The sequence below is a fragment of the Aulonocara stuartgranti genome, assembly GCF_965226115.1.
Source record: "Aulonocara stuartgranti genome assembly, chromosome: 15".
Taxonomy (NCBI): domain Eukaryota; kingdom Metazoa; phylum Chordata; class Actinopteri; order Cichliformes; family Cichlidae; genus Aulonocara; species Aulonocara stuartgranti.
In genome coordinates, this window is record NC_138951.1 from 11,308,549 (window position 1) to 11,322,984 (window position 14,436).

Genomic DNA, 14,436 nt, shown 5'->3' on the forward strand with positions numbered 1-14,436 from the left:
TCTTTCAGACCTCGTCAGTGAACTATGAAGGCAAGAACCCAAATAATAATGACAATCGTTCATTAGTCGTAATTGATGTAAAATGTTCAGTTAATGTGATGCTGAGGTCATATTGCCCAGCCCTCATACCAACCCAAATTTAACACATACTGCGAGGTTATCTTGAGTGATTATTTTGCGTCTCGTCTAATAGCTTGCGCTTTGTGCCTACCGAGTGCTTCCAGTTACCATCTTTTAATGAGTGGTAATAATAAACCAAAGTAGGCAGTCGCTATTGCAGCTACTTTGGTGGTACTCTGATGCCATTTCCTCTTTAACGTTGTGTTGTGTTGTGTTAACCTGAAAAGAAAGCTTGTGGTTCTTTTTATTGTAGAGGCTGATGGCTCATTTGATGGCTTGATAGCTCATGTAAAATGTCTTGCGGAGCCTCCGATTCCATTAATGAGCTGTTCATTGTCTATGACTTTGTGGATGGCTCCATAATCTTCCGGTCTCAACTGGTCTTGGATCCTGATTCACTCTCAAGAGGTTATGTCCATAATAACATGTTTTCATTTGAGAAAGATGAGATGAGTATTTTAGCACCGTTTTAGAAATCATCCATATTACAAACATGGCTAAAAATGCATATACACCATTCTGCAGAACCAGCTTCCAGTTTGGATTCGGGAGAAAAACACCCCTCTACTTTTAAGATTAGGTTTCCTTTTTGATATCATAGTTAGGGTCACCTGATCCAGCCCCGACTCCCACCTCAGGAATGATGCATCGTGGGAACACGATGCACTTAGTGTTCTTCTTCAGTCACCTTTTTCACTCACTATTTGTTCATACACAACTGTGCATTTAATCATTAGTTATTATTAATCTCTTTAACCACAGCAACCTTGCTATGAAATGGTAGATGGTTTAAAGTTACAGAATGGGCTTGCTGAGTGCGTAAAAGTCACCAACAGTCAGTTAAAAACCTCCACTGGCATTAACATCTGCACGAAAACTGTGCGCTGGGAGCTTCATGGCACGTGTCGCCATGGTAGAGCAGCTCCTGTAGGTGTAGCATGTAGGTGGCCCAGTACTTTTGTCCATATAGTGCATACAGTATGTACACCTGATATGGGAATTGTCACATCACTGGTAATAAGAACCTGTCAGTGTAGACAGTAGATGCATAAATTAAAGTGTGCAGCATTGACAGCAAGGTCAGAAAATTCATTATCCATGTTGAATTAACCACTGGTACTGATGTCTTTGTTTAATTCCCGAAAAAGGGCCATGTGATAAGGGCATGATGAATAAGGCAACAGCACACGGTGACCTAAGAGGCCCAGTCAGGAGGTGAATGTGGGAGTCTGTGTCTGAAATAAGGTGTCTCTTTTTCTCCGTTTCCAAAGACTCTGCTTTTGCCCATCCGGACTGAAATACAAACCAGGAGTTCTCAGACTAAAACTGGGTCAGCAGTGTTTTAAATGTCTAACAGAGACAGTCATAAAAAGCCAGAGCATCGAAATAGCCATTAGTCTTATGTGCCAATTTCTAACTGCAGTGTTTGTTTCCTAATGAAAAAATTTTGCATTAGGAAAACATGAAATGCAATTATACAAATTATCAGTATTTCATATATGACATTACTATATTTCCTTTTCTTAATATACAGTGTCTTTTCACTCTGTTTAGACTTGTACTGTATTTAATCATTACCAATTATTAAACTCCAGTTCTCTCTGCTGGCTGCCCCTCCCTGTGCCTGGTTTTGCAGGAGGTTTGTTCAGAGGGGATTGTGTTGAGGTTTCTTTATGATGTTGTAAGATCTTTACCTTACAATATAAAAGCACCTAGAGATGAGAAATTGGTGTGAATTGGTGCTATTTAACTAAAATGGAATTGAATTGAATATTAATTACTATTATTCTGTCTACAGAAGTAGTCATTACGGAACTTAATCAAGAAAAAGACAACAAAAATCAATCAGAATTTCTAGTAAAGTTACTAAAATCAGTACAGAACAGTTTTTAAATGTTCTCCCTTGAGGTATAAAAACATTGCTAGCGTGACTGCAGTGTGCAGAATGCATCCGAGTCTGAGCCTCTGAAGACATAATGCCATTTCAAGACAAAACCCTCTTCAAGCCTCCTAAGTGAAGAGGGCTCATCATCAATATCCTGATTAGAATTACAGGAGACGCCTCGTCGTAATCAACAAGAATGCTTGATCTTTGTGCACTCTGTTGTGATTTTGCAGGGTAATGATCATGGAAGTAAAAAGTGGCTTTGATTTCTAGACAAACATGTTTAAGACTGCCCTGCATTTATCTGTTGTGGGGGCGGGACAAGAATGGCTTCTTCTACAGAAGTATACATCTGATGATGGAAAAGAAAGGAAGGGGTAGTTTGTGTGCAAGTGCATTGTACTCAAAGGATGGGGGAAAATGGTAACATACTTTCACATGTCTTCCTTTAACTTTTCTCTGTATCATTTCAACATAATGTCCAAATCAGAAACTCGATTGAAAGCAGATTATACAATTTCAATGGCCGCTTTACATAACAATTGATATAAACTTAGGCTGTGGGATTCCTGCATGACAATGAAGGCAGCCTCCACACATAATCCCTACCCTAAACTTCCAGTGCAGCATTGTAGTCTTCCTTCCAAACAAGCCAAAGAGTGACTGCCACTGGAATCAGTAAAGGCTTTTTGTCATGTTCTGGGAAGTATTAGCAATGTAATCTAATCTTATAATGTACCTGTTTCACATAAAGATCTGAAGGACAGAAGTTCCTAGTAAGTAGCTGACACTTAAAATTCCTGCAGGTTTTGTTCCTAAGTTTTACCAAAACCAGGTGAAGTTGTGGCATCGCTCGTTTTAGGGGAGGGAGGGTCAGGAGCACTTGAGGGGTAGGTGGGTGGACTCGCATTTAGCAGTCTCATAAATGGAGTGGACAGGGATTAGAGATGCAGAGGCTGCTGGGAGAATAAACCCCAATCTTGAAGTCCATTGTTCTGAACTGGCAGTGTGTTCTCATAAGTGGGGGGGGGGGGGGGGGGGGGGGGGCAGTTTCTTCTCTAGGCCGCGGACAAAGCTAAGTGACCATAACACTGACATCACAATACCGTTCGCCTGAGAACCGATCAAAACAAAATGTTCCCATGCTGCGATGTAATCCAAAGCATACATTTCCTACAGGCTCACAATTACTACCATATGAAAATCTGAGGGAGAGTAGGTGTATGGTCCCAAAGGGGGTGGGGGTGGGGGGGGGTTAACGGTGCTACATTTCCCCATCTGAAAATGTTTTTTTTTTTTTTAAAATCAGGTGACAAAATTATGTAAAACATGCCGTTTCCACACTAATAACTTTGTTCTCTGATAGATAAACACTTCCCTCATTCACCATAAATTCTAACTTCAGCACTCATTCTTGTATGAAATCAGTGTAACTGCCTCATACTCAAAGCTGCAAATGCTGATGAATACAGTTTCTTGTAAATATAATTTGTTATATGCATGGGTAGGAGAGCAGTGGGGTTCCATTAAAAAGTCTCAAATGAGAGAATACTCTTAATGACTCAAGATGCCCGTCACATATTTTAGCTCCCTGTCAATCAAGCTTGTCTCTCTGTATATTCCAGTTTTTCTGTCGGTCTAAAAGTGCCGGTTTGTCCGCCTGTCAGACCAACTGTCTGTCTTTATCTCTTCCTCTCTTTTGGTTTGACAGATCTGCCAGTCTGTCTATTTGTATTTCAGCCTGTCTGCACTGTCTGAAAGAAAGTGAGAATGAAGTGAAACTGGGTGAGGATGTTTGGCGGAGCAGAGAAAACGTGCGATGCATGACCCCAGCACTTAGGTTTGGATGAGGACTTGTCAGTTGGCCTGTTTATTGTTTGGCTTTTGTGTATGACATCAGCACTGATTCACAGCAAAGAGGTAAGATACCAGATTGATGACCGTTTCTCATGCCGCTGTGATTGCTGCCCGTTCGGGGCACATTATCAGTCTGCTGTTACCACACAGGGGTCAGTGTCGTGAGAGGAATCTGGAAATATTCATATCCATCCCGTCTTTGGCTCTCCTTCTCATTAGTCTGTACTTTTCTTGCTATAAAACTCCATTATTCAAATGCTCTCCACAAGCTTCTGTGTTGTAATATTTCTTCAAAGTCCTCCGTGTTGGGAAAAAAAACGAGTCTAATCCTCTTTAAAACAAAGCTGACTATCAGAAAGCTGACTGGTTACACAAGCTTTTGCCTTTCAGTAGCAGCCACATCAGGTCAGCTGCAATAAAGACATGGTTTCAGATGGATGCATTTAAAAATGAAGCTAAATCAAGTTAAGGCAAGTTTTCTCCTAACTTTGTTCATAGAAGACTTAAGACCACGTTTACCTTTTACAGAGTTAAGCTGAGGTTAGAATGTTCTTAGCTCTTCAGATGATGGGACCAACCTCTGAATGTCAACCCCATTAACTCACCTAAAATACAGCAGGATCGGTGAACACTGAGGCATGTTTCTTTTTTGGAAAGAATTCTGAAGGGCTATTAAAGTAAACAGTGGTTGGTTTGGCAAAGCCTTCTTTAAAAGAGCTGCTAACAAGAAAACTGTGGTTATGCTGTTGACCCACAGCACATGAAGCTCCCATTAGAGTGCACGTCAGGCAAAAAGGCATCATCAGCAGCATCAAAATGAGAGAAAAATATTCCTTGGGAACATGATTTACTCTAAGGTTAAGGAAAAACCAGAATGTTAAGCCATTTCACAAAAATACTTTTCACGCACAATAAATACCTACGTGTAGAGTTAACCCTCTTTTGGTGCAAGATTAAAATGACAGGATTGAATCTGCACATTTCTATTTGCAGAAACTTAAAATGCAACATCTTGCAAAGCATGTAAAGTGCGAATCATTGTCTGTCTCTGTGTTAGCCCTGCGATAGACTGGCGACCTGTCCAGGTCGTACCCCGCCTCTCGCCCTGTGACAGAAGGCCACCAAGTGCCAAAAAACTTCAGATCCTTTTGAAGTCTGAGAAACTTCTTTTCTGACTGGACCTCTAAACACTTTTCTGGCGATGCACTCAGGCACTCATTTTTGAGTCTATTGAATTATAGCTTGTAAACCTTGCTCATTGGCTAATGACTTGCCAGTCAGAAGTTGTTAGCCAATGAGCAATCCTCATTTCTGAAACCACCAAGTTTTACAGTCAGACCTGCCCCTCCTTGTTACAGTTTTGGTTTTATTTTTCTAAACCAAGATGGTGACAGTGAAAATGCTGAGGCTCCAGAACGAAACATCAGAAACCAATGGATGACGTCTGACCACGACTGTTCTATCAGTCTCTTTTTGCAATCCAAAAACCCCTGTACTCCTTATACAAACTGACCTAATGGCAGACTCGTGCCTCCAGTCTTGCTGCAGAATACAAAAGCTGAAAAGTGTGCAACAAGCTGAAACAGCACCATGCGCCAACAGTGATGACGTAACTTCTGGCATGTGCAACGTGCACAAGGACAACAATGGTGAGTGTAAACTGCCTGTAAGACGCTACAGTGGAATGTCTTCTTTCCATGCAAGTGATTGACACTTAATGAATAGAACTATTAACTCTAACGCACACGGAGGTCAAAAACCAACAATTAGTGTGATGAACTCTTCCTTACCGAGCATGTCTGGATTGACGTACTAATGAGTTTGACTAGTTGGCAGCATCCCATTTGGGCAGAACTGCTAGAGTCAGCTTAACCTTCGCTCAATGAAAATTAATTAAACAGCAAAGAAAATGTTGCTTCATGCACTAATTAATGGCATATTAATTGTATATGTTAGTTTGCTACACATCAGAATGCTTTGTTGTTTAGTCTCCTGTAAGAAACAACACATGCATAGGACAATTTCTCGGAAACTGAGCTCTGTTTATATAGGCAAAGAAAAAGAACAATTACACAAAAGCCAGACTCATTCGTTTCAGAATGTGCTGTAAAAGCCACAAGTGCTTTCAATATCAAAAGCAGCAAAGCACACAAGACTAGAGTGTACCTATGAAATATTTTTTTTTTTTTTTGGGGGGTGTTAAAACAAGAGCTACAATACACAGTACGCATTTGAGTGTCCTTGCGTGGGTGTATTTGAGGAATGTAGTAAAATGCCAGGTAATTAGAGTTCAGATTCAGGTATGTAAAGCCGCAGGGAAGCCAGAGCAAGACAGGCAGACAGACACTCAGTGGGTTCAGAATGGCTTAATCCCCTGCCAGGCACAGCCACTACAAAAGCACTCAGGTAGGGACGTATCTACACTGGTGTGGTCTCCGTGATCAAAGCTTTCAGCACAGCCCTGCCCTCATGCCTTGGAAATGGACCAATTAGAGGTAGAGGGGTGAGGGGAGGGTGACTGAGGGTTGGTTGCGCTGCGTTCCATACACCTAGCTGGCAGCAGCTTCAGACAAGGTAATTATACACACTCCTGTCTGTCTCTCTAACACTCACAGTCACTGCTATCATGCCTTACTTGTCTCTCTACACCCCTGCATTACATCCTTTAAACACAGTCCAAGATAATATGGGCTGACATGAGCCAAGCTGTAGTTACATGTGAAACAATTAAGCTCTGTTGCAGGTAGTAGGGCTTTAACCCACCCAAAACTGCACCCTGCTTAAGGAAATCCACCCACTAAGATGCAGTTAACATTAGTAAGATACCACATTTCTCAACCTTCATCATTCTGATTTATGATGCACGTCTGAGCCACGTGCTTAGCAAGGAATACAGTCATTGTTCATCCTTAACAGCTTCTTCTTCATAGGAAAGAGGATTATTTTATCCAGTTAGAACATTGTAGTCGTGTTGCCCTATGTCACATGTTCTAAAGGAGCAGAGCAGGGCTCATGAAAAGAAATTTCATGTCCAAGTCTCTTTTTTTCCCCCCCACTGTTGCAGCTCATATGCACACCCATCCAGATTATCAGCACTGATAAAGGTTAGTTGAAAACTGCTATTTGAATTTGATGAGCCAATTTAAAAAAAAAAAAAAAAAAATGCAAATAAATTGATTAAAAACTGACAGTTTTATCAACAGATTGATTTAACTCCTTTCTAAAACTGAAACAGTCAACATCTGAAATCACTGCTGAAAGAGGTCGGGATTCACTATTTGATGAAAATGACTAAGCCATGAACTGAAAATAATAAGCACATGTGATATGAATCATTAGCTGGCAGTTATCCATTTATCTAAAATCCATTTTTCTATGTTCAGTTTCTCTAAAGAAAGGATTTGCAGCTTTTTGGAATTTTAAATGTGATGTTTGGATTACGGACTGCTGATTGGGCAAAGCAAGCTACTGCAGTGGCAAACTTTAAAAATAGTCATTACTGGGACTCCTATCATAATTCTCCATTAGATTTAACTTCTAGGAACCAGTTGATAAAATACAGATTTACCAAACTGTAGCTTATTCATTGCTGAACTGCCCCCCTTCAGCTTTATGAATTTTAACTTTCAGAAACACCAGTGTTACGAGAAAGCAGCTTAACCAAAAGCTTGAGCAACATTTAAATATATGGAGCGCTCGTTTTGCAGATAGAATTATTGCATTACTGTGATAATCCCAACCTCTGTGTTTGCCATTTAAACCTGCCATTCCTGGCAATGTATTACAGAGATTACAGGATGAAACATCTGGTTTAATGTTTAAATATCATTCTGTTAGTCTCCATAGTAACTTTTTAACACAGCTCTTTTAGTATGTGATCTTCTGGTTCGTAGTTGTGTGGGAGTCCTGGATAATTAGCTCTTTTTCCAAGGACTATAGGTCACACACGACCACCTAGGACATTACAGTAAAAATCAGTACTTGAGATGAGTGACAGCCCTAGATTGCACTTAATATCCAACAGTGTGGTTGTGCATTTCTAGTAAAATTTGTCACTTTTTATAAGAAAATTCAGCCCTTGTGAGGCAACCACTTTGATTGTAGTAATGAGTGTGTGGAAAATAGAGATGTAGAGGGATAGAAAACATGTGCGCTCATGTTGATTTGCAAGCGAGTGCAATCTGGATCCTGACACAGACAGATGCTCCGGCCTGCTCTCTTGTCATCTCTCTTGTCTTGCCATCCTGTTGGGGAGATTGGGGGGGGGGCCTTGATATCTTCATTGTCAGGACTACGGGGTCATTTATTGTGCACATATACTGCAAACACAACAGGGTGCTCTTACGTTAGGATTTCCTTTATGCTTCTGCACACGTTTTGGATGCAAGCAAGAAGCTGTTAGTGCATTTTGCATTTGCACAGCACCGAGAAAGACGTGGAGAAGAAATGTGTTACAGTAGTAACCGAGCATGTAGTTTCTGTTTGCTGTGGCTGACAATGAATCTGCCTTATGTGCACAAAACCATAAATTATATGGAAGCTTTAAAGGCTTGGATCCAAAAGTGCTAAGACATTTTCTTTTAATCCCCAAGTCAAACTTTGCATGTAAATAAAGTCTCTTTCTCCCACCTGGCTTAAACAGTCACTATTAATGAGGTTTCTGCAGTACAGCTAAAAATGCAGTTTTAACACTCCCATTAGACTCAAGCAGTAAGACTTTTATTGACACTAAAAGCAAAAATTAAGTATACGAAATCAGTAAGTTTGCAAACGTGCAAACTAAAAGGTAGAAAGTGGAGTCTAAAAAGAAGCCAAACATACTTTAGTATTTATAATGCAGCTGGCAATCTTTTCCCGATGCAGGTAACATAGTATGCATGTCATCTGGACATGCTGTTGGGAAGCTGAACCTTGGACCAGAATAGCTCCGATAATGCATCTGTCATGAATGTGTGTCATCAGGACCCGTTCCCCAGCACACTGTGGAAAATGAAATGGCCCTGATGGCAGTGAGGCCTGCTTTATTTAAAGCTGTTACCATGACCGCATAACTTTAAGTGATACATATATACTGCACATCTCCACATGTTACTTAAATACAACACATCTCAGAAGACTGAAGAGGAGGGCCTTAAAGCAGAGGACAGAAATCCAATCCTTCAACACCAACTGAAGGTCTAAATGTTGAGATTATCATTGATGACGACTCCTGTTAATTGGAGAATGTTCAGTGTGTTTCTGTTGAATTGTAAGTCTCAAGCTTACATCAAGTTCATGTAGCTGGAGAGAGAGGGAAAAAAGTGGCTTAAAATTTAGCTGATCATGTGAGAAACGGCACAGTAGGAACAAGCTCTTCTCGCTCCTTCCTGCTAAAATGAGACTGCCAGCTGCATATATAGTGTAAATTCTGCTTTCCCACATTTGCTCATGCTCCCAGGAGATGGGTGGTTCAGCATTTCTGACAGAGGGACAGACAGAAGCTCTCTGACTCACAGTACAAAAAGTTGAAACCCATCCAGCGAACGGATATCTCTTTGCAGTGATAACGTTTCTCAAAATACTGGACTGAACTGCTTTTGCAGGTATTGCTTTTGGCTGAATGGCAGAGCAAGACCGTACGATGTGCTAAATTTCTCATGAGTTATTGCACACAGCAGTTTTTACAAATGGGAAGATGATCACATGAGCTTGAATCAATAGGCCGTCTAAAATACAAGATGAGGAAAAAAGAAGACTACTCGACTGCAAGATCCAGAAGAAGACTCAAGGTGTGCAGCCTGTTTTATCGTCTAGACGAGATCAACATGACAGCTTTGTGTTTTGATCCAGCAGGGCACACACTGTGAGGTGAAAAGGTCTGTGTGATGGCCATCAATCTGCTTATCAAACTGATTTGAAGAGGAACTGAAAGTGATGCGTTCAGTTTAAGCTTTACATAGACTCTTATAGAGGTCTCCAAACATGAGTTGTTTACAAAAGGAGCAACTATAAGAGTGCATATAAGTCCTTTTCACTCTGCTGGGAATGTGAGCAATCATATAACCCTGACACGCTATATAATGTTAAGAGGAACTCACTCTGCTAATTAACTTTCTCTGTCCTCTCAGGACAATAGAGTGGGTCCTTGACTTCTTTATGACTTCCCCTTTATGAGTCCTTGGTTGATTATGCCTTTAAGGAGCTTTTAATAAGAACTGAGCAAACAGTGCTTTCAGCAGAACACAGACAAACCCGAGGCTTTCGCCTTCATTGCGGGAAAAAGCCTGTCTTAGCCTGATGAACAAAGATTGAAAGTATTCCGCAGGGAAAAAAAACAAAAACTACAAAAGCATTCACTTGTGTGATGAAAAGGGTCCTCATTTGGGAAAAATGTCAAATTAATAGTTTTCCTTGCACATATTTTTCATTATGGGATAGAGTAGCAGCTACATAGCATGGGAGCTTAACTGGAAATCTGTGCCAGTTTTTTTTTTTTCCTTTTCTTTATGCAAGCCAAATTCTGTGTCTTAACCGCATTTGGCAGTTGGCCGGTAAATGTATATGATCTGACAGCGCTGATGATTCATTAAAATTGTTTTAGTTTTTTTTTCCCACCAGATCTTGGCAGCTTTCCAGTGAAGCCCGAGGGCCATCAACGGCCACAGCGGGCCAACAGGCAGTCACCTTAAACAGAACTCAAATTTCCTGCTGTGTGAGAGTGTTGGGATAATAACAGAGATAAGAGTACAGAAACAGGAAGTGAGGTGAGTGTTTGTCATGTAAGATGAACTTCCTCTTAAAGGCCATCTCTCTTTTTTCTTTAGCACCACCCCACACCTCTAATGGCCTGCTGCCTCTCTTACATTCTTAAGAGAGGCAGTACTGTATATAAATGCCACTTGTTTTGCACATATTCAACTCTGTATATTTTATATATTTTATTATTATTATTATTATTTTATTTTATTACTATTTAATTTGTAAAAATGTGTATACACACACACACACACACACACACACACACACACACACGTAGGAAAATATTTAGTATACACATCCAGAAATGCATACACTATTATATATTGTACATATATTTATTAGTTTCAGGTTGGCCATTCTTGTATTTTGCTCGTTTGTGTTGTTGTGTTTGCACATCTCTGTTGCTTGTGGGGCTCGCACACAAGAATTTCACTCGCATGTGCTGTGCCAGTGTGCCTGCACATGTGATGTGACAATAAAAAGTGATTTGATTTGATTTGATAAGGCCAGTTAGGCTGCAGGCCTGTCACTTGTGGCACCCGCTACATGTGATCAGCTGTTCTGTGGGGTCAGACAGAGCTAACTTTCCCCCACAACTTGACAGCCCGTTCCTGACCAAAAAACGCCCACCAAGCCTTCACCAGAATTCAAAAACAATGTGCCCATCTATTTACAACTATCTTTCTCTGAATGATACCAAGGTTTTTTTTGTATTTTTTAAAATCATCCACCCATCAGCACAATGCTGGACACTTGCCTCCGCAGTTTGTTTCAATGGACGGAAATTGGGAATGCAAAACAGACCAGTAGTGAAAGGACATGTGGCTCCATCAGCTTCCATACAAACAATGGAGAATCTCCCAGTGTTTAGCTTCTGCTTCCTCCTGACACACAGCGCTAACAAAGAGGCGCTATTATGACTGACTATGTCTGCTGATGCTGAAAGCAGCAGCCTCTGGATGAGATCAGCATGAGAACACATCTTCATAACTTGGCACCGAGCGGCCGGTACATCAATATTGAAAAATTTTCTTGCTGAAAAGGCGCCATACGCTTCAACACGAAATATCCAGTATGGTTGAGAAATTTAAGAAATTATGTTAAAAGAACTGGATTAGAAAATAGAGCAACTGGACACAATGGGGGAAATTTAGGTAAATACTGTATTTGCTTACTGCAATTATTTTTCTTGTGCAAAAAGGAAAAAGAACAGGTAAACAAAATCTTCAAATGTCCTCAAATACTGTAGTTGTACATCAATGCACCCCCCCCCCACACACACACACACACACCTCCCCCCGTTTTGGTATTACAGCTGTATGGATGTAAGCATGTCAGCTGCCTGTATCCTGTCCACATGTGCTGCGCCCCTTACTGGAAGCAAAACAAAGCAGCAATTAAACACGTACAAGTCAGATCATCAGAAATGATAATCTGTATTATTCCATCAACGTCTCACAATCTTTCAACCAAAACAATGAACATTAACTCCATAACTGCTGTGCATTCAACAACCAGAAAACTGGCGGCAGCATCTTCGCCGCTTGCTTTGTTCCCCGATGAGAAATCGAGAAATGTGCAACCGACGGCACAAGTGTTTGTTTACATCATAAGAAATAATATTCTCTCTCTCAGACAAGAGGTCTCCGCGGCCTTGATAAGGATCACGGGTATTTATTACACCCAGCAGAGCCCTTACAGTGAATTGTTTGATAATGGGTTGTCTCCCACGAAAACATTCAGCACACACTAGAGAGGATTTATGAATCTCGGTGCCTATATCGCCTATGGTTTTGCTTGCAAAGTACCCACGGGCCATGGTTCATGAAAATCCGAGGACGGTTTAAATGTGGATGGAGATCTTGGTTATGCTACACAATGACCATCCCTTGAGATTGACATTGTGTGTCCTGTAATTGCCCTATGTCTGTATCGCTGGTCTCAGTCTCCACTGGGGATGACATCTCATCTCAAGGGCAGGGCGAGGAGAGATATCTACAGACCAATCACAGCTCAGTCAGTCAAACTCTATCAGCTGGTCACAGCTCCATGTCCCACACTCCTCTCACTCCTAATGTGGAGGAGGGGAAAAAAAAAAAGAAAAAAAAAAAAAGAAAAAAAGAACTGTGCTGGAGCCAACTCGAAACTGCAGGGCTACACATATGCACATAGACACGCGCACACACAGAAAGAGTGAGGGAAGCAGAAAGACCTTGACCTGCCCATTCCCCTCAAAAGCTTCAATGCCAGAGCTCCGGCTCTAAATAAATACAGCCTTCAAATGGAAAGATAGTTTAACCCTCTGGAATCGACACTTTGTTTCAGGCCGAGTCTGACAGTTAATCCCTCACAAATCCCAAATCTCTGTGGGATTCGCAGTTAGCCAAAATGGTTAAACGGACAAAATGAGCTTACAAAGCATGCAAAATACAAAACTGTTGTCAATTTCAAAAAGCCAATTTGGGAGCGAGCAAATACTGAATACCGAGCATGATACCAAAGTTTAGATCCTACAAAATAAACGGTAGACGCATGTGTTAAGCCAGAAATAGTCATCAACATTTTCACAACTCTGTAGCTTCAGGATTATTTTCAGTCTGACTGGAACTAGATAATAAAAAACGTTATTGGGAACACACCCTCAAATAAATTTGCAAGCCATGACCAGGATTTTTAGAAATACAGAGGCCCTTAGAAGCATGAAGACTTACTACAAATCCACACATTTTCAGAGCAAACTCATTGCACTTGTTTCTGCCTTAATTCTTCAGGCTCACTCAACATCTCAAAATACTTAATCAACAGGCTCAAAAGTGGCTAAATCAAGTGTGGAAGTCCCTGGCGACCACAAAGATAAATAATTCAGTTGTAATAGTTCAGCAGCGAGCATCTGATTTGCCTGTTCTGCTGACAAGTTAACAAGCCTGATGTTACGACGGAACAGACCTCTAAAGATGCCCGTGCAGTGTCAGGTCAGTTCTTAGCTGTTCAGAGCCTTAGACAGAAAAAGAATACAGATCACATGACCTGCTCCTTTTCAGTGGCTCCTCTCAAAAAGCCCTGCTCTATGAAAACAGCAGTAATTCAGCGGAGGCCTCTCAGCTGGTAAGGCATATGATTCAAACACTTCTGAAGAAAGGTCACTATCAGTGCTGTGAAAACAAGAGGCCCTCTCAGTCTGGCTCCTCACCGGACAGCAATAGCCTACCCAGCTGGGCTCTCTTCATTTACTGCACCTGCAATCGACAGCCCGCTGCCAATTCATCAAGGCAAAGAGCTAGGCCTGAGCCCCATGGGTCTGGCTGATCCACCCACACTGAATGTCGAAGCAAGTCGGGGGACAGGTGAGGTCAGAGTGGATTAATAATCAGGGTGTAAATTCCTCCCCACAAGGAATCGCAGACAGGGTGAAAGCTCCTCAGGCTCTACTCTCTTCTTATCGATCCGCAGCAACTTCACTCCCATCATTCACAATGACAGCAAGTACTCACACTTCTGCAAAGTGCAATGGTCCTGAAAATGTTTAGGCATCACACTGACATTTGCCTGTGACTCAGCTCTTTAGATGACGTTGAACACGTCACTGAAATATGAGAAACACCTTTTAGCTGACAGAGGGCAATCTTTCAACCGAATGATAGATGATGTGAACATGTGACAGACCTTCCTTGCCACAAGCATCTCAGGCACACTACAAAACAACCCTTTCGGAAAGGATTTATTCCATGTTTAGTTTAAAAAGCTTTACTCTTTCGGCTTTGGCTGATTTCTTTGACTCTTGTTGTGAACAGTTTCTTAAATCTGCTGTAATTTTTCACCTGATAATGGCAGTGAAG

At 41.2% G+C, this 14,436-nt stretch overlaps 1 protein-coding gene across 4 annotated transcripts in view; it reads right to left on the reverse strand.

The window, feature by feature from the left end:
* The window catches only part of sash1a (SAM and SH3 domain containing 1a), a 174,736-nt gene that overhangs the window by 158,551 nt on the left and 1,749 nt on the right, over positions 1 to 14,436 (reverse strand). The gene's annotated exons all lie outside the window — the stretch shown is intronic.